This window comes from Cervus canadensis, chromosome 27 (genome assembly GCF_019320065.1).
Source record: "Cervus canadensis isolate Bull #8, Minnesota chromosome 27, ASM1932006v1, whole genome shotgun sequence".
NCBI classification, from domain to species: Eukaryota; Metazoa; Chordata; class Mammalia; order Artiodactyla; family Cervidae; genus Cervus; species Cervus canadensis.
The window spans coordinates 46,805,578-46,825,993 of record NC_057412.1 but is presented as its reverse complement, the minus strand read 5'-3'; the positions used below and the strand labels follow the sequence as shown (position 1 = coordinate 46,825,993).

The window sequence follows — 20,416 nt, the reverse complement described above, 5'->3', positions numbered from 1 at the left end:
TAAGAGCTTTCCACAGTTTGTCATGATCCACACAGTCAGAGGGCTTTAGAGTAGTTGATGAAAGAGAGAGCAATGCTTTTCTGAAATTCCCTTGCTACTCTCTTAGAAATATTCAAATATATATGGCTAACAACCATCACTGTATGTACATTGCATCCCTGACTTTATTTATCTTGTAAGTGGGAACTTGCACCTGTGACCATCTTCATCTAATTCCCCTAACTTCCCAGTCCTCTCCTCTGGCAACCACAAATCTGATTTATTTCTACAAGGTTTTTTGTTGGCTTGTTTGGTTTGTTTTATTATGTTTTGTTTTTTAGATTCCATGTATAACTGAAATCATACAGCATTTGACTTTCTCTGTTTGGCTTATTTCACTTAGCAGAAGGAGAAAGATAAATACCGTATTCTAACACATATATACGGAATCTAGAAAAAATGGTACTGAAGAATTTATTTACAGGGCAACAGTGGAGAAACAGACATAGAGAATATACTTATAGACATGGGGAGAGGGGAGGAGAGGGTGAGACGTATGGAAAGAGTAACATGGAAACTTACATTACCGTTTATAAAATAGATAGCTAATAGGAATTTGCCGTATGGCTCAGGAAGCTCACACAGGGGCTCTGTATCAGCCTAGAGGGGTGGGGTGGGGAGGGAGACGGGAGGGAGGTTCAAAAGGGAGGGGATATATGTGTATCTATGGCCGATTAATGTTGAGGTTTGACAGAAAACAGCAAAATTCTGTAAAGCAATTATCCTTCAATAAAAAATAAATTAATAAAAAAAATACCCTCTGAGTCCTCCATGTCATTGCAAATGGCAGGATTTTCTCCTTTCATATGGCTGAATAGTATTTCATTATATACAAGTATACCTTGTTTTGGGCTTCCCAGGTGGCGCTAGTGGTAAAGAATCTACCTACAATACAGGAGACATAATGAGACGTCGGTTTGATCCCTGAGTTGGGAAGGTCTCCTGGAAAAGGAAATGGCAACCCACTCCAGTATTCTTGCCTAGAGAATGACATGGACAGAAGAGCCTGCAGTCCATGGGGTTGCAAAGAGTCAGACCACAAGTGAAGCGATTTAGCATGCACGCATACCTGGTTTTGTTGAGCCTTACAGATCCTGCGTTTTTCACAAATTGAAGGTTTGTGTCCACCCTGCACTGAGTTAGTCTATAGGCACCATTTTTACCAACAGCATTTGCTCATTTCATTTCTGTGTCACATTTTTGCTAATTTTTGAAACATTTCTAAATTTTCACTATTTTTATAAAGGAATACTTCATTTCATTGCTCTTCACTTTATTGTGCCTTACAAATGCTGCATTATTTGCAAAAATGAAAGTTTGTGGCAACCCCACATTGTCAGATGATGATTTGAATTTTTTTTTAGCAATTAATTATTTTTAGTTAAGGTATGCATATTGCTTTTTTTTTTTTTTAATATTTATTTGGCTGGACCAGGTCTTAGTTAAGGCACACAGGGTCTTTGATTTTCATTGTGACATACAGGATCTTTAGTTATAGCATGTGAACTATTATTAATAGTTATGGCATGTGGGATCTAGTTCAAACCTGACCTCCTGCATTGAGAGCACAGAGTCTTAGTCACTAGACCACCAGGGAAGTCCCTGCGTGTTGCTTTTTAAAAGCTTAGTGCTACTGCACACTTAATAGACTATAGTGTAAGCATAACTTTTATATGCACTGATAAACCAAAAACAATTCATGGGACTCACTTTATTGCAATATTTGCTTCATTGTGCTTCTAGAACCAAACCTACGATATCTCCAAGATATCACCATGTATACACCATTATTTCTTCATCCATTTATCTGTCAATGGACACCTAAGTTGTTTCTATATCTTGGTTATTGTGAACAATGCTGTAATGAGCATGAGAATATAGATGTTTCTTTGGGGGCATGTAGCTGAGCCAAAACTCATGTAACAGCCCCTGGCACATTGGTGCTCAATGATTGTTAGCCATTACTGTTAAGTATTTATTCATAGAATGACCATATAATTTATCGCCATGTTGGAACATCTCTGGAGGTCGAAAGGGGACACCATGGATAATTATGCAGGAGCAACAGAATTTACAAGGGCCATCCCATGGCAAACAGAAGTGTACCCTCTCTACTGAGCCATAAGTAAGGCACCCTGGTATCATCTTGGGATTCTTAGACTATTTCTAAGTAGCAAGTTGATCCCGTTTGCCTTTCTCCAAGTCTTTGACTCACTAAAAAGACAGCACTTCTCTGAGATGAATTCTGGCACTCTCTCATTTTCCTTACTTTTCAGGAACTTGGTTCCATTTGTAGCTTCTCTTCTGAAAGTGAAAGTTGCTCAGTTGTATCCTACTCTTTGCAACCCCATTGACTTATACAGTCCATGGAATTCTCCAGGCCAGAATACTGGAGTCAGTAGCCTTTCCCTTCTCTAGGGGAATCTTTCCAACCCAGGGATCGAACCCAGGTCTCCCACATTACAGGCAGATTCTTTACCAGTTGAGCCACTGGGAAGCCCTCTCTTCTATATGACTTGAATAATTGCTAATTCAGCCCACATTTTCTTTATAATTGTTGTCCTTGAGTTGCTCAGTCATGTCCAACTCTTTGCGACCCCATGGACTGCAGTGCGCCAGGCTTCCCTGTCCTTCACCATCTCGCAGGGTATACTCAATCATGTCCATTGAGTCAGTGATGCCATCCATCCATCTCATCCTCTGTTGCCCCTTCCTCCTCCTGCCCTCAATCTTTCCCAGCATCAAGGTCTTTTCCAATGAGTCGGCTCTTCATGGCAGGTGGCCAAAGTATTGGAACTTCAGCATCAGTCCTTCCAATAAATATTTAGAGTTGATTTCCTTTAGAATTAACTGGTTTGATAGTAGTGTGTATATGTCAAGCCCGATCTCCCAATTTGCCCCATATGTACAGTACTATATATAAAATAAAATTTGTCTCATATATATACACTTGTTGTTCAGTTGCTAAGTAGTATCTGACTGTTCGTGACCCAGTGGACTGTAGCATGCCAGGCTCCTCTGTCTTCCTCTGTCTTCTGGCGTTTGCTCAAATTCATGTCATTTGAGTAGGTGGTGATGCCATCTAACCATCTCATCCTCTGCCACCCTTATCTCATATTGCCTTACATCTTTCCCAGCATCAGGGTCTTTTCCAATGAGTTGGCTCTTTACATCAGGTGGCCAAAGTATTAGAGCATCAGCTTAAAATGGATAACTATTGAGAACCTACTTTATAGCACCAGGAACTCTACTCAGTGATCTGTAGTGACCTAAATGGGAAGGGAATCTAAAAAAAGAGGGGCTGTATGTATAATTGATTCACTTTGCAGATTCACTGTATAGCAGAATAACAGAACACAACATTGTAAAGCAACCATTGTTGTTGTTGTGTTCAGCCATTAGTCATGTCCAGCTCTTTGTGACCCCATGGACTGCAGCACTCCAGGCTTCCCTGTCCTTCACCATCTCCTGCAGTTTGCTCAGACTTCATGTCCATTGAGTCAGTGATGCCATCCAGCCATCTGATCCTCTACCATCCCCTTTTCCTCCTGCCTTCAGTATTTCCCAGCATCAAAAAGCAACCATACTCTGATAAAAAAATATTAAAATCAGTGAATTTAGGAAAAAAAACTCACAGTCAAATCCTAAATAAGTTTATTCTTGCACATCTTCCTTCCTCCTTCAAAAATAACTTTCAAAGATATCAGAAGGGCAAAATAATACAACTTGCATTTGTGGTGTCCCCTCCATCTGCTATGCCCAGGGAGGCCTCAGATGGCTCACCAGTGGAGGAGCGGGAGAGCATGAAGTGAAGACAGCATGCATGCACAGGCTCCATGCAGAGCTCTCTGAATCCTGTTAGACCCTTTCCCCATTTTAAAGGTGAATCAGTGAGGAGTGTGGGCTGGAATTAGACATGTCCCAATCGATCTTCAATTTTACCTCTATGATGATGTCTTTTATTATTAATAACTAATGCTGGCTTACCTGCTTATCTTCTGTACGAGTTTGAAATTTTTGGAGAAGGGGATGAATAATCAATATCCAGCCCATTATGAGGTTCTAGTATAGACCCCTCAGCACTTTCTCCAAATTGAGGAGAAGTTCCTAGTGAGCTTCAGGATTAAATTTGACTATTTGGAGCTAGAATCCACACATATTTTCTTAGAACAGCCTAGATTATAATGTAATTAGTTAGAGATGCCTAGGGCCTGGTCCGAGATAGTGAAGAACAAGGAAGCCTGGCGTGCTGCAGTCTGTGGGGTCGCAATATGACTTAGCAACTGAACAACAACAAAAGATCCTGGTCCACATGAGTAGATTAATAAATACATATTGTTACACAGAAATTCTTGATTAACCTGTTGGTGGCTTTCCAGGTGGCACTAGTGGTAAGGAACCTGCGTGCCAGTGCAGGAGATTCAAGAGATATGGTTTTGATCCCTGTTTCCGGAAGATTCCCTAGAGGAGGAAATGGCACCCCACTCCAGTTTTCTTGCCTGGACAATTCCATGGACAGAGGAGCCTGGTGGGCTACAGTCCCTGGGGCTGCAAAAAGAGTCCGACATGACTGAGCGTGCACACACGGTGGTTGGCGTACGCTTTGGTCCTCCTAGATGTTTTTTAAAGTGTTGACTGAGGATATTCTGCATGATAGTTGTCTGGGTAGGTGTTTTTTCTACCTTATCACAAAACAGAGGAATCAGAATAACCAGAGATTAGTCCTGGAATTCTGCATTTTATCAAGACCCTCATGAAACTCTTATGCTAAACAGTGTTGAGAACCAACACAGTAAGATGGTAATTTTCTCATACTTAAAAAATACACTGAGTGACATCACTATTAATGGTAATAATAATAATGTCTAAATTTTATTGAGTACTTGTTAGGTACTTAGTAATAGTAGTAAGATCTGTTACTATACTGTAATTTCACAGGTGTAATATTACGAGGATTAGAAATTAACAGACTTGACTGAAAGACACTGCACAGCAATGAAGTACAATTATCCCTTTATGTCCATGATATTATAGAGTGATTTAGTAGCAGAGTTGAAAACTGAATCCAGGAAATTATTTTTCTTCCACCAAGGCTTAATAGAATGACTTCCATGAATAAAGAGAAAACATAATATTTAACACCCAGCTCCCAACACTTTCTCATTTTTAACTGCTTTCTCCTCATTTTATGGGTCTTCCTCACACAAACGGCCAACTCCTCCATGACTTCTCATCCTTCTGTATTTCCCATGGAGAAGAAATGCATTTTCATGGTTTAAAAACAACCTCAATTCTTTGTTATCAACATACTCTCATCACTGCCACTTGCATGGCACAAAGGACTTATTCATTCATTAAAGTGTGAACCTTCCAATTCATTATCGTGTGATTCATAATGAACAATTCATGAATGTGTGAACCAACCTAGACAGCATATTAAAAAGCAGAGACAGTACTTTGCTGACAAAGGTCTAGTCAAAGCTATGGTTTTTCCATAGTCATGTATGGATGTGAGAGTTGGACTATAGAAAAATTGAGTACCAAAGAACTGATGGCTTTTGAACTATGGTGTTGGAGAAGACTCCTGAGAGGCCCTTGGACTGCAAGGAGATCAATCCAGTCAATCCTAAAGGAAATCAATCCTGAATATTTGCTGGAAAGACTGATGCTGAAGCCAAAACTCGAATTCTTTGGCCACCTGATGTGAAGAACTGACTCATTGGAAAAGACCCTGATGCTGGGAAAGACTGAAGGCAGGAGGAGAAGGATACAGCAGAGGATGAGATGGTTGGATGGCGTCACTGAATCAATGGGCATGAGTTTGAGCAACCTCTGGGAGTTGGTGATGGACAGGGAAGCCTGGCACTCTGCAATCGATGGAGTCGCAAAGTGTCAGACATAACTGAGTGACTGAACTGACTGACTGAACCTTCTGATGGTAATGAACCTACCAACTCATGATGGTGAAACTATCGAAGAGCTAGAATGTTGACAATAGATTTAATTTACTTAAATGTTCTTCCCTTTATGTATTTCCGTATCTTAATGCTGTCTCTCTTATTTTTTCAAATTTATCCTAAATTTATATGCCTAAATAAGAAATTATTTAATTTTTACTATCTAAAAATCCAACAAAATTATAACAGACTCATAAAATATCTTATTTAATTAATATTAATGTACCGTGTTTCATCCCTGTTATTGTGGGTGCCTTAGTTTTCTTTTTTAGTTTTCTTTTCGCTGCAGGATTAAACTGCGTTATTGGAGTATATGAAAATTTTAATTGCATTCTTTCTGCAATAGGCATTTTTTAAATATTTATAGTTTTGCTCTATTACATACATTGTTTCCATAAATATACATGCATTTATCTCCTGTTATGCATGTGCACCAGAGTTCCTCAGGAAGAGAAGTTTTGGGTCATAGTATATCCATATATTCAAATTTATCTAATAATACCACACTACTTTCTGCCAGCAACATGTAAAAAACCTTGTTTATTTCATCTATTTATCTTAGTAATGTCTAATTTTAATTAGAGGATCTCTAATCTCTCCCAAAATGGTACAAGAAAATTGAAAACGTTACCTCTAGTCATTCTCTCTATATTATATATTGTTATTATCTATATTTTTAACAATTGTCTCTTAAAGATATCTCTTGTATGCTGCTAATTCATTGTGGCAGTACAAGGTACAAATGAAGAGCATAGATTCCCTAGGTTCAAATTCTGGATCTTCTATTTGCCAGCGATGACTTCTTAGTCAAGTTGCTTATGCTACTTTGGCCTGGTTTTTCAGTCTGTTAGTGAGGATATTATACTAACTATCCCATAGATTTTTTTGAGAATTAAAGTAATTAATATATGTAAAACACATTAAAGAATTTGCTGTACATAGAATTACATTAGCTGTCACTTTTTTCATATTTGATTTGCTCCTAAATTTTTATCCTCAGATTAGTAATTATTGTTAGTTTTTGAACAATTAATGCTTGATTAGATTTATTCATGTTTGTTAATTTCTTTGCCTACCACTGCTTCTTGCATCCTACAACTTCCTTTATTAACATAAATTTCTAACCTTCTCCTGAATGATGTCTTCTAATCATTTCTTTGAGTATGTATGCGTGATAAGTTTTTAAAAATTTGAAAATTTTTTTTCTTTACTTCTGAATTGTAGTTTAGCTAAGCATAGAATTTTAGGTTGAATATTTTAACTCAATATTTGGAAGATTCATTGTCTTCTTCCTTTATTACTGCTAATGAGCCATATTCTAACAGTCTGTTTTTGTTTGCCTGCAGATAACCTGTCTTTTTACTTTGGGTGCTTAAAAGGCATTTTCTTTGTTTTAGTGTCTGGTTATTTCAAAACATTATGTTTATATACATACACACACATACTTAAATATAAGACTCCATGTTTTCCATTAATTGTGGGTTATTTTTAATCATTATGTCCCCCGCTTCCACAAACTAGTTTATCATATATTTCCTGTAACATAACAAAGCATATATTTGAATAATGTTAGTAGCTGAGGAAACTGAAACCCAGAAATACATGCTTTTTCTAACAGCAGAACTAATTTAAAAACATTATTATTTAACATTAATCAATAAGTGAGTAACTTAGTAATCATGATAATGATAATTATTATCATCACAGAAATGAACTCATTTTTTTCTGAGCCAAAAAAATCCATGATTTAGTTTTATTTTATAAAATGGCAAGCCAAAAAGAAAAAGTATTTGAAAGTGAGATTATCTTGAAAAAATAGATCTATTGAATGTTGTAAACGATTTTACTATTTCTGGTGTCAGCATGCTGGAGTTATCTCGGGGAGACACTGACTCCAGTGGCAGGCTGTGGGGAGGTTTTATGAGGCCCTAGGAGGGAAGTCCAGGCTTCCCTGGTAGCTCAGGTGGTGAAAATTCTGCCTGCAATGCAAGAGACCCCAGTTTAATTCCTGGGTCGGGAAGAGCCCCTGGAGAAGGGATAGGCTACCCACTCCAGTATTCTTGGGCTTCCCTGATGGCTCAGACAGTAAAGAATTTGCCTGCAATGCGGGAGACCTGAGTTTGATCCCTGCATTGGGAAGATCCCCTGGAGGAGGGCATGGCAACCCGCTTCAGTATTCTTGCCCGGAGAATCCCCATGGACAGAGGAGGCTGATGGACTACAGTCCATGGGGTCGCAGGGTCAGATACGACTGAGGGACTAAGCATGCGCTGCATGCAGAGCAGCAGCTCTCAGTTTTGTGTCTGAAGACTCTGGCTAGAGTTTTTTTGATGTTCGTTAATGATTTGTCTTTAGGCAGTCCAATGATTGTGCTTGACAATAAGCTAAATGATGGTTCCCAAAAAGACATATCCATATTCTAATCCCCAGAACCTGTCAACATTACCTATTATGGCAAGAGACATGATTATGAATTTTGAAGGTAGGAGCTAAGCCTAGATGATCCAGGTGAGCTCTAAATGCAGCCACATTAGTGATTAGTGTAACTGAGAGGCAGAAGACATTTTGAGACAAGAGGGTAAGGCAGGGTGACTACAGAGTAACATGGTCATAAGCCAAGGAATGCCTGGATTCATCAGGAAAAAGAATGAGTTTTTCCTTGGGATCTTCAAAGGGAGAATGGCCCTGGAAGACACCTTGATTTCATAATTGTGAACTTCAGAACTGTGAAAGAATCCATTTCTATCATTCTGTCATTTGAAGCCACCAAGTTTGAAGCAATGTGTGTGGCAGCCGTAGGAAACCAATATATCCCCTCTCTGAGACACTCTGTGTCTCACTCTGTGTATTAAACACACTCTGTGTATTAAATACTTTGGGGCTGGGGTTTGGCTATAGATTGAAGGTTTGTGTTTCTCACCCCACCCCATTCATGTATTGTGACCCTAACCCTCAGTGTGGAGATTGAACCTTTGGGAGGTGATTAGGCTACGAGGGTGGACTCCTCATGCATGGATTCATCCACTTATGAGATCCCAGAAAGCTCCCTTGTCTCTTCTGCCATGTGGGGTTACAGAGAGAAGACAGCCACGTATGGATCAGGTAGTGGCCCTCCCCAGAAACTAGATCTGATAACACCATCATCTTGGACTTCCCAGCCTCTAGTACCGTGAGAAATAAAAGTGTCCTTAAGCCATCCAGCCTATGTTTTTGTTACAGTAGCCCATATGGAGTACTTATTTCTTCTGTAGTTTTCCAATGTTTCACCGTTACTCCTGGTATTGCTGCTGCAGTCTGGCCCTGCTGAGCTTAGAGAAGGGGGTACAATATCAAATGGTGGGGGGAGTCCACAACCAGGGGGCTTGACAGTAGGTCTGATATGAGGGGACTAGGTTGGTGTACACTTCGGTGTCTCTCACCCACATTCACACAAGGACACACAGGGTCATTCCACTGAGCAGCTGTAAGTTGTATTTAAAAGATGAGCCGATTTTAGAACTAGAAAGGGTAGGATTACAGGTAGGAGGAATGGAACACCGGTCAGTAGGGACATACTTGTTCTGTAGTTTGTACAAGGTCTTGGCTGCTCTTACTTGACTTGGTCTTGTGTTTGGGGCTGATGTATAAGAGTGCACCTGCAGGGCACGTCTCAGACACTCACGGTCATATCAGAGGAGAAGAAAATGTCAGCTTCTTAAACTGCGGAGGTGGATTCATGAGTGTTATTGCATGGTGGTTGTGTCATATAAACTTTATAAATAATCATATATGTGTTCTGATTACATATTTTTAAAACATTTTCTACTAGCCAGGGAGTTACAAGCAAAATTGACAATAATTACTATTCCTTAAAATAAAAAAAAAATTAGTGCATACCTTTAACTAGACTGCTCTCTATGCAGCATCTTTTGCATGGCGCTTGCCAGCAAGTTTAAACGAATAATGCTGAATAATGATATCCTACATCCTCCATCACTGCAGACCCCAGGTGTGGATTGACACTTTCACTTCAGTCTCTGATGTTGGAAGATCTCCCTGGCTCACCTCTGCAGTTATTAGGACAAGATCCCAGACTGACTTTAAAATGAGCATCATGCAGAACTGTTCACAAACCATGAGCATGATTTATCTACCTATGCAAGATGGTTTCATGGAGAGGCTGCACTGATTTTCTAGAAGGGTAGTATTGTATCTTGATCGTGATACATGCAGTGAGCCACTCTGGAGTAAATGCACATGATTAAATATAACTTTAGTCATCACACAAAGTATGAAATAAAACTAACAAAAACTATAGCATAGACATAACTATTCATTTTGACAGCATTGTCAAAAATCTATGTGAAGGGGCTCAGAATGTTTTCAGAGTGAAAAGGATATAAACTACCAAGGCGTGTGCCAGGATTTTTGGCACAGCCTATTGAACACCGGCATTTTGCTCTGAGATGTGACTAAGAAGACTTAGTATTCTGCGTATCTTTCATAGGGAAATTTGTGGATTGAGGCATCATTTTGGTGAGACATGTCAAACTGTTACTAGAAAAACCGGTTCATCCCCCTCGTACTATCAGATCTTTCCCAGTATCCCCGCTGAGTGATGATCCACTCTCTGTATGCATTGCCAGTCTTCGCAGTAGGGCTCTCACCATTCATATTTCCGTTAGTGAAGAGCATGATGCCTCTCCTTCAGTGAAGCAAGTCCTCCGATACATCGTCTCACAGTTTCTGAGAGTCAAGGGCACATCTGAGCTGTATCCTCTGCTCGGGGACTCACAGGCAGTAAACGAGGTGTTGTCCAAATGATATTCTTTTCTGGGGCGTGGGGTTCCTTTGCAAACTTGTATGATTGTTGTCCGAATCAGTTTCTGGTGACTGTGGACAGAGGTTCTTGTTTCCTTACTGACTGTTGGCAGTGACTGTCAGCTAGAGGTCACACAATGATCCTTGCCACAGGTTTTGTCTCAGCATGGCAGTTTTCTTTCCCAGATCTGTTTTTTTTGACAGCGCCTCTCCATCATTCTCTTGCCTTTCTTTTTTTTCTGGTAATACCTTTTAGGTGTATATTGAGTTTTTTTATTTTGTTCTCCTTGTCTTTTTATTTTTTTCTATCCCTTTTTATTTCTGGTCTTCATTCTGGACAATTTTTTTCTTATCTATTTCACAGGTAACTAATTCTGCCTTAGCTGTATTTAATCAGTTTTTTTTTTTTTGTTAACCCTGAGTTTTTAATTTAAATGTCTATATTTTCCATTTACAAATATATTCTCCATTTGCTTTAAAATGGTCTATTATTTTTTTTCTTATGCCCCATTCTTTTTTTTTATTTCCCCTAAATATTTATATATTTCTTACCTTTAAGTATGCTTGTTAGTTTCTCCTTCCATGATTATACATAATTTTAGACTTAGTTTTTAAGACAAGTAAATGTTAGTTATACGGTCATTAAGTTGTTTCCTACTTTAAAGCCCCATACTGAAACTATTGAAGTAATAAATTTATCTTAATGATTTATTTGAAATTGTGTTTTATTTTGTCTAAATAAAAGCAAACTTACTATCTTCTGTATTTTCAAAAGCTCCTCTTTTGCCTAGATTTCCTCTCTTGGTTAATGGCAATATTATGAACTCAGTAGCTCAGCTCGATATGTTTAGGTCATCCTTAACTCTTTCTCTATATTTCTTGTGATGTCCTTTGTTGTCAACCTTTCCTGAATCCTTGTCTATAAAAGATAAAGGACAAGCTCTTCAGCATAGCTTAAAACGTCCTTCATAATATGGTCCCAAACATCTTCCCAATTTGTTTTGTTAGCACTTGCATGTTGTCTACGGCCTCATATGGTAAATATTCACTATTCTGTGTATCCGTCATGCTTTTGAGCATCACTGGCTTCACACTTGCTATTCTCTTTGATGGAGATAGTTTCCTTTCTTTTCCAAGTGGTAGACTATCATTTATCCCTTTTTTGACAATTTTTTTTTTAATTGAAGTATAGTTGATATACAATATGGGTCTTCCCAGGTTGAACTAGCTGTAAAGAACCCACCTGCCAATGCAGGAGACATAAGAGGTACGGGTTTGATCCCTAGGTCAGGAAGATCCCTTGGAGGAGGGCATGGGGACCCACTTCATTATTCTTGCCTGGAGAATCCCTTGGACAGAGCAGCCTGGTGGGCTACAGTTCATGGGATTGCAAAAAATTTGAACATGCCTCAAACGACTTAGCATGCATGCATGATGTACAGTATAAGTTACAAGGGTACAATATAGTGACATAATTTTAAAAAGTTCTACTTCATTTGTAGTTGTTATAGAAATATCGGCCATATTCCCTGTGTTGTATGATACATCCTTGTAGTTTATTTTATACATAATAGTTGTACCTCTTAATCCCCATATCTCTATATTGCGTCTTCCCCTTCTGTTCATTCTCTAAGATCCAGCTTAAAAAAAAGTTATCTTGTGAAGCTTTCCCTAGTGCCTATTCCATTCTGTACTCACATAACACATATAAAGAACATTTTTTAACATTGTATATTAGTTATTGATTGTCTATTTCTTCCACTAAACTGAAATACCACCATATCTTACTTTATTCACCTCTGTATCTCAACTTATTCATTTAGGGCTTCCCTCATGGCTCAGATGGTAAAGAATCTGCCTGCAATTCAGGAGACCCAGGTTCAATTCCTAAGTGGGGAAGATCCCCTGGAAAAAGGAATGGCAATCCATCTAGTGTCCTTGCCTGGAGAATTACAGGGACAGAGGAGCCTTATAGGCTACAGTCCATGGGGTTGCAAAGAGTGGATGTGATTGAGTGACTTTCAATTTCACATGGTAGATACTCCATGAGTATTTTTATTAAGTGAAAAAAATGATAACATTTAAATCAGCCTATGTTGTGTCCAACTATTGTGACCCCATGGATGATAGCCTACCAGACTCCTCTGTCCATGGGATTTCCCAGGCAAGAATACTGGATAGGGTTGCCATTTTCTTTCCCAGAGGATCTTCATGACCCAGGGACCAAACCCATGTCTCCTGCATATGGGCAGATGGATTCTTTATCACTGAGCCACCAGGGATGCCAATTCTACAAAGTATAGAGTACAATTAAATAGTTACTTTTATTCTGCACCCTGACACATTTCACAGAGATAAATCTCTTGAGGAAAATTGTTTGTAAATCAAATTGGAAATTGGACCATATCTCCATGTTTTCCAGGTTGCTAGATCTCTACTTTTGATAAACTCTCAATCATTCCTATCAGAGTTGTATCTGATCCATGACAAAATAAAAAAAATAATCTTTAAGCAAATATTTAATGCACTGTGGGATTTGCTATATTTAAAATAACTCTGATATGAATCCTTTTTAAACTTCAAAATTATAATATGAATAATTACCTCAAATTGTAGCTTCAGAACTTTTTAGGCTGTGGAATATAATAGCAAAATGGACTGCATTTTCTTTTTTTTTCAGTCAGGACTGACTTGAAACAATTTTTTGCTATGATTGATATATTGAGGACACTGAAACTCTATTCAGTAGTTTAGAAATTTCTAACTTTATATCATAGAGTCTTTACTTATTGACAATAGTTTTTTTGTTTCTCACTGTTTTCCTTCTTCAGGGCAACTTATATTAAATTGGATGATTCAAAGTTCAGGTTGAAAAGTTTTGTACTTATGAAATATCTTCTCTTGTTTCATTCTTATTTTCTTTCTTTTTCCCCACCTCTCTTTTAATTCTCTTCCAGATTCAATACCAAATATGATGCCATTAAAGGGAGATTTTTTTAAACAATTGTTAGAAAATCAAAGCAGGCAATTATATTGAAATATTAACTTCTACTGACACTTAAAACGTCAAATACCCATGTGTCTTCGTAGTCATTTGAAGAAAAGAAATATTTGAATATCAAACGAAGGATGATTCAGTACATTTTACATCAATGCAATACATGTTAATTAGCAGATAATACTTAAAGTGACTTCAAAATATGAACACTAACATTAGCTCTTAGAAACTGGTAAAAGATGACTCATAAAATTAATCCTTAGGGTAACTGTTTTTGTTTAAGTTCTTCTATATGTGTGAAAAATAGGGAACATTGCTTCCTAGCTAAAATTTACAAAATGGTCAAAGAAAAGTCTTTTTGTGAAAGGATAAACCCTTAAGTTGTTTAGTTAAAAAAAAAAAGTCAAGAAAATGAACTCATTGCTACTGCTGCTGCTTGTCAACTTTTCATGGAAATGAATATAGTTCTCTTATAAAAATAAACATGAGATGAATTGCAAGGTTCACTGTTCATTTCCTTGCTGTTGGAGGTGCTGTTGTTTTGTAGCTGTAAATGATGCTAAAAGAATGCAGACTCGAATATAGTGAATTTTATGCGAAGCAATCACAGAAGCAAGCAAACTCTCCCCTGTCATCCTATTTATGGAGGGATTTTTTTGAAGCTATTGATACAGAAAAGTCTATAGAATTCATAATATTTGAATCAATATGTCAGGCAAAGTCTATGTTTTTGAGTGTTACAGGCTCTAGTTTCTGTATCTGTGTTTATTTTGAAGATATTAGAAATTAAAAAGAAGGGATACCTTTTAGATGAGCTAATACTACTACTAGATTATACTTATGGGTATTTGCACAAGCACAGATCTGCTGATAAAAGCCCAAGTGACTTATCACTCAGTACAAATATGCAGTAACAGCGTTTACTCTGAATGCACTGCTTCAATATGTGAAACAAATGAAACAAAATTTATATTTTTAAATGGGGGAAGGCATTTTTATTTCCACAAAGAATGAAACCTAAAATACTAAGCTTACTTGTTTCAAAAAGGTCTCAAAGCTCCAAACAGCCTTTAGTCAAAAGTAATTGTTCAATACATAACCATGCCTCTGTGGCTTCTGTGAAAGGCCAGTCACTTGATCAAATATTTTGTGCACTCATCTTAGAAACAGAAACGGAAAATTGCTTCCAAGATATTATTTTTGGATGCTTTAAACAAAACCACAGACATGTTTTATATGGTGGCCATAATGTGCCTGAGAGAATATCTGTTTGCACTCAGGGGTATTCTTTAAATGGATTAAATTTAGTGTATTTGCATATGTAAAAATTGAAGAGGAATGGAAGTAAAGTTCTACACAAATGTCGGTTCTATGCACTGTGTTAAGTTACAATAAAATTTTAATATCTATTTTAGTTTTTTTTTTTCCAGTTAATCATATGTAGAGCATTTAGGTATGAGGCACTCAGGGAAAGTAAAATGGGAAGAATATGGTCCTGCCTTTGAGAAGTTAGTGATCTAGTTGGGAAGAGTCCTGCAGAATTGACTACTTTGCTTGTTGTAAGACAAAGCTGGGCAGATGGTTTATAGGCGTACGGGTGGGTTTTGAAATGGCCACCAATTTATCAATCTCATTTGGTTTTTAATATTTGGAAAATCATTAGTCAAAGTACACATGAGATTACAACAACCAGCATTTTGAAATCTTAGTTGTGTGGATCTAAAGTTACTCTTTTTTTAAGAAAAAAATGAAGTTTAGTTGATTTACAATATTGTGTTAGTTTTAGGTATGCAGCATAGTAATTCAGCATTTTGCAGATTATGTTCCATTATAGGTTGTTAAAAGATAATGGGTATAATTCCCTGTGCTGTACAGTAAATCCTTGTTGCTCATCTATTTTATGTAGAGCGGTTTGTACTTGTCAAACCCATGCCCCTAATTTGTCCCTCCCTCTTTCCCTTTCCCCTTTGATAACCACATTTGTTTTCTCTGTCTGTGGGTCTTGGCTGTTTTGCATATACTTTCATTCATATTATTTTTTAGATTTCACGTATAAGTGATGCCATATAATGTTTTTCTTTCTCTGTCTTAGTTCACTAAGCATAATATTCTCTAGGTCCATCCACACTGCTGCAAATGGCAGTGAAATATTCGTCAACACTGCTGGAAGAACGATCAGTGCTGCATCTATATTTTTAGATTGATTTTGGTGTAAGTAATGAGATGGCAAAATTTCAGAGAGACATAAGTGGGTTATGTTACTAAAATGCATTAGAGCTGAGAATATTATTTCTAAAAACTCACTTTTGAATTAAGCACACTCATTGGTATTTTTTTTAAATAAATAGTCTGAAAACAAATATTCAGCATTTATGTGACCATATGCTGCTTTTGAAAGACTGATAAAAAAGCCGAAAACAAATAAGATACAATTGCAAGTGTATATATTCTGCAAATGCTTACAAAACTGATTGGACGCCTAATGTTAGTGACTCATGAGTTTGCAACAAAAGAATCTACTTCAGTGTAGCATAAAGTCAGTGTAGTATTATGTGAGCTAGCTGAGAAGAGTGCTGCAGAATTGACTACTTGACTTGTACCGGGAAATGGTGAGGGACAGGGAAGCCTGGCCTGGCCTGCTGCGGTACCCGGGGTCGCAAGGAGTCAGACACGACTTGGTGACTGAACAACGACCACAGTATTATGTGTGCATATACTATCTAGGCTTATTTTTATGAACTGGATGTCACTATCTATCATTAATGACTCTGGTCATTAATGAGGTTTGAATAACCCAAGAGAGTTTTAATAAACCAAAGGAATTCAGTTACCTTAACCAACATGATATCTAAATGAATGGACAGAATTTCCAGGAGTTGTGCTAATATAAAAGAAGATTCAAATCTCATAGTAATAATATTTGATAGTGTAGGAAAATGCTTTGAATACAATGGAAGGAGGGTAGGTATCATTTATCTCCTATTCTTGCTTTGATTTTGGCTTGTTTGCAAGAATGGTTTTGGGGTTGAAGTGGATTTTACTTACATAGTTGAGGTTTTTTGAGATGAAAAATTTGGTCTGGAAAGAAAATACATGTTTGATGCCAGAACAGCAACAATAAAAAATGAAAAATACCAGTTCTAGTTTATGTTAGTCCTTTATTATTTTAAACACATGTCACTTAAATAAATTGCTTTATTTTCTTTAGAGATAATTATTGAATGTTCATAGAATATCTTATTTGTTGAATTTATTTGCTCTATAACATTATTTATTATTGAAAATGTTTTGAAATCAGCTCATTATGGTCTATAAACTTCCTTCCTTGTAATGTCAGAAGCAACTGTATTGGTTAAAGAATATTTTACCATGCATATACATTTGGTTGATTCATTATGAAGTAATGTGAAATTTTAATTTTATACAGTTAATATCATAATGCCTTAAAATCATCTTTGAATTATAGGATGAAAAGAAATGCTTTTATATTTTCTTACAAAGACTCTGAAGTTTAGCTTTTCACATTTAAATCATGAATTCATGCAAATTGTGTGTGGAAAACCATCACCGTAAACTGAAGGCAATCTCATTTCCCCAGTGATGTGACATGCCACCTCTCTCATTTGTTTTTTCCATTTATATATGGATCTGCTTCTGGACTCTCTAGTTCATTCCATCAAGCAATTTGGTTTTCTCTTAACTTATATCCCATTGTCCTAATTCATCTAACATTATAATAAGCTCTATTTTTCCTGAGAGCAAGCCTGCCTTTCTTTTTCTTTGAGTGTTCTAGGTATGCTTGGCTCTTTGCTCTTCTATGAACATTTTAGAATTGACCTCAAAATTTACAGCAAATTTTATGGTGATTTTTATTGAGATTGCATTGAATCTTTGCGTCAATTGGGAGAGAATTGACATTTTAAAAGCTGCCTGTTCATGCACACACTGTGTATGTTTTCATCAGTTTATCATCTGTAATGTTTTTTGTACTTTTATAATTTTTTCTCTGTGGGTCATGGAACAATGTTTGTTAGATATATTCTAGGAACCTTACAGTATTTGCTGCTGTTGTGCTATTTTTACATTTTATAAAATGTTATGTTTACAAGCAAGCCTCTTTCCTGTTTGTTCATGGGTTATAAGAATGATTTTTTAATATTAATCTTATAACAAACCATGTGGCTCTTTTCTCATCAATTCCTACAAATTTTGGATAGTTTTTTTTAAGTTTTCTTGATTAAATTATCTATGACTAATGAATTTTGCCTCTTTCTTTCAAATCCCAGCTACTCATTTGTTTTCAAGCCTGATGCTGCCAGCTAGACATTCTCACTAAATGTTGAACTAAAGCAGTTGAATCTTTGTCAAATGTTTGACTTTGAAAAAGATCTCTTAAATGTCACTCTTAACAATAACATTTGCAATATGCTTTTGTTAGACTTAACAGGTTAAGTTCATTTCTTTTGCTGTTGCTAAGAGTTTTTATCCTGAATCAGTGTCTATTTTTTTTCTCAAATGCTGTTTTTCTGTATTGATATGATCATGTTTTTCCTTTTCTGTAATTTTATTTATAATGTTCAGTCATTCTTGAATTTGGGATAGATCTAAATTGTTCTTAGTAGATTATAGAGCTTATCCATTGTTTGATTTTGACTGCTAGTATTTTGTCCAGAATTATCGTCTCTGTGTATATAAATTGTTTTTTTTTTTAAACAATATTTACTGAATCTCTATGTCAAGGAGAAACTTCCAGACCAGTATACTGGTCTCACTAATTTGGGCAGTAAGCACCCCTCCTTTTTTCCACAATATGGAAGACTTTATGTAAGATTAGATAGATTTAGAATGCATATTAGAAACATATTAGAAAGCATAATAGAACTTGCATGGTAAATCACCCGGACCTGGGATTTTTTCTTTTTAGTTATTAATCAATGTTTATGGTAATTTTAGACTTTGAACTTCATCATAAGAGTTTTCAGTTCTTGGACACCCTTCTGATTGGTTGGTGGTGAAGTAACTGGGTGATGTTTCAGGAATCTCAGTCATCAACCTTCTGTTCCAACCTTTCAGATCTACATGCTAGTAGTCAGCAGTTAACTTCTTCCAGCTGATGAGAATTTTAGTCTCTGCAAAACAACTCAAGGATATGGCTCAGGATATTATCTGTAGCCTTTGAAGAGGAACTAAAGGCCCTTGATTTGTTTTATGGCTAAACTATTATTATTTTGTCTTGCTTGACTGTTTTCCTTTATTTCTATGTTTACTCATTTCTGTGATTAAATTATTTGCTCTTTATAACTTGGAAAAGGCCTAGGAAGTTAAAAATTTTCTACAAACAAGAGGCAGGGGACACAGGAGGGTTGTGTCCTTGGGAAGATCTCCACAGGGTCCTGCTCAGTTTCATTAAGACTCTAGTTAGAATTTATTGGATCTTTTCACTCCATCCTCCCTGTCCAGGTAAACCTCATCACCTCAGAGATTTTGCACGTTCAACTCCAGACCTCCACAATAAAGTGAGTAACATAATTTTTCTGGTTTTCCAAAAGTTTACACTACACTGTAGTCTGTTAAGTGTACGATAGCATTATATCTGGAAAAAACCAATGTACATACCTTAATTAAAAATATTGTTAAAAAATGCTAACCATCATCTGAGCCTTCAACAAATTGTAATCATTTTTGCAATAGTACTATTAAAGATCACTGACTACAATTCACTGTGATGCAAAAAATGATAATGAAAAAGCTTGAAATTTTGCCAGAATTACAAAAACGTGACACAGAGATATGAAGTGAGCAAATGCTTTTAGAAACATGATGCCCATAGATTTGCTCGATGCAAGGTTGTCACAAATCTTCAATTTGTAAAAAATGCAATATCTGTGAAGCACAGTAAAGGAGAGCACATTAAAACAGGGTATGCCTGTATATATTTCATTTTTACATTTTCTGTCCCTTTCTATTTCTTTTTGTTGTGGAGAATTTTCAGATACACCTTTACTAATGTCTCTTTGGCTATGTTTATTCTGCCACTTAGCTTGTTTATTCACCTCTCACTGCTCTCACATCCAACTCAGTTTGCTCCTTCTGAGGGAGGGATGACGGGCTTCCCTGCTTCTTGTGAGTACTGCATGCATGGAGAACTCTGTTGTCCATTATCTAGTTTATTTATTGTAGAAGAATCTCTCAGACAATTTCGTCTGCCACACTGCCCCATGGAGAACGCTCACACTCATTCTGGAGGATGGTTGAACTAGTGTAGAATTCCTCCAGCTCTTTGCAGCTGTCATGTCACTTACTTCCTAGCATTTCGTTTTTGCTAATGAAAATTCTCCTGCTAATGCAATTATTATTCCTTGGTGAATAACCATCTTTTCTTTATGGTAACTTTTAAAATTTGTATTCTTTTATGCCATTTCAAATTGGTAGTCTTAAATTCTAGTTTGGTAATTGGAAGTCCTTTTGATTTGAGGTCTCTTTCCTTTCTTCATTTTGGGAAAAAACAATCAGCCATGATATCTCTAATATTGCTTCTCTTTCACCTTTTTTTGAGGGGTGGATAAATTCCTTTTCAACCTGTCTTGGAGACTCTCAATTATTTTCCATGTCTAGAAAGTTT

The 20,416-nt window shown here is 36.8% G+C and overlaps 1 long non-coding RNA gene across 5 annotated transcripts in view; it reads left to right on the top strand.

Moving 5' to 3' along the window:
- Positions 1–20,416, top strand: part of LOC122428703 — a 242,651-nt gene that overhangs the window by 177,154 nt on the left and 45,081 nt on the right. Inside the window, exon 1 of one of the 5 annotated variants that reach the window (XR_006265799.1) lies at positions 15,828–19,310. The exons of the other annotated variants lie outside the window; for them this stretch is intronic. This is a non-coding gene — a long non-coding RNA (uncharacterized LOC122428703). Of the gene's footprint in view, positions 1–15,827; positions 19,311–20,416 lie in introns of those variants that run through there. 5 annotated transcript variants of the gene reach the window in all.